This window comes from Zootoca vivipara, chromosome 6 (assembly GCF_965207765.1).
Source record: "Zootoca vivipara chromosome 6, rZooViv2.hap1.1, whole genome shotgun sequence".
NCBI classification, from domain to species: domain Eukaryota; kingdom Metazoa; phylum Chordata; class Lepidosauria; order Squamata; family Lacertidae; genus Zootoca; species Zootoca vivipara.
In genome coordinates, this window is record NC_142589.1 from 55266109 (window position 1) to 55266376 (window position 268).

A 268-nucleotide genomic window follows, 5' to 3' on the forward strand; every position below is an offset into this window, starting at 1 on the left:
ACACACCCTGCGCATGCGTCTTAGATGTAATTCAGGGCTCATGCGTGGTTCGTAGACTATATATAGAGAGAAAATATACTGGAAGTAAAGCTTCTCTGTACAAATTCCCTCCTACTTCGCGCTCTCCTTTTTTTTTTCATAAGAGAATAGTGAGCGCTGATCATGGAGAACAATAGAAAGTAGCTTTTAGCTGGATTCGGAAAGCAGCGTGGCTTCCCCGAAATGAAATGGAAGCAGCGGTAAAAAGAGAAGTTAATGCGCGTTCTAA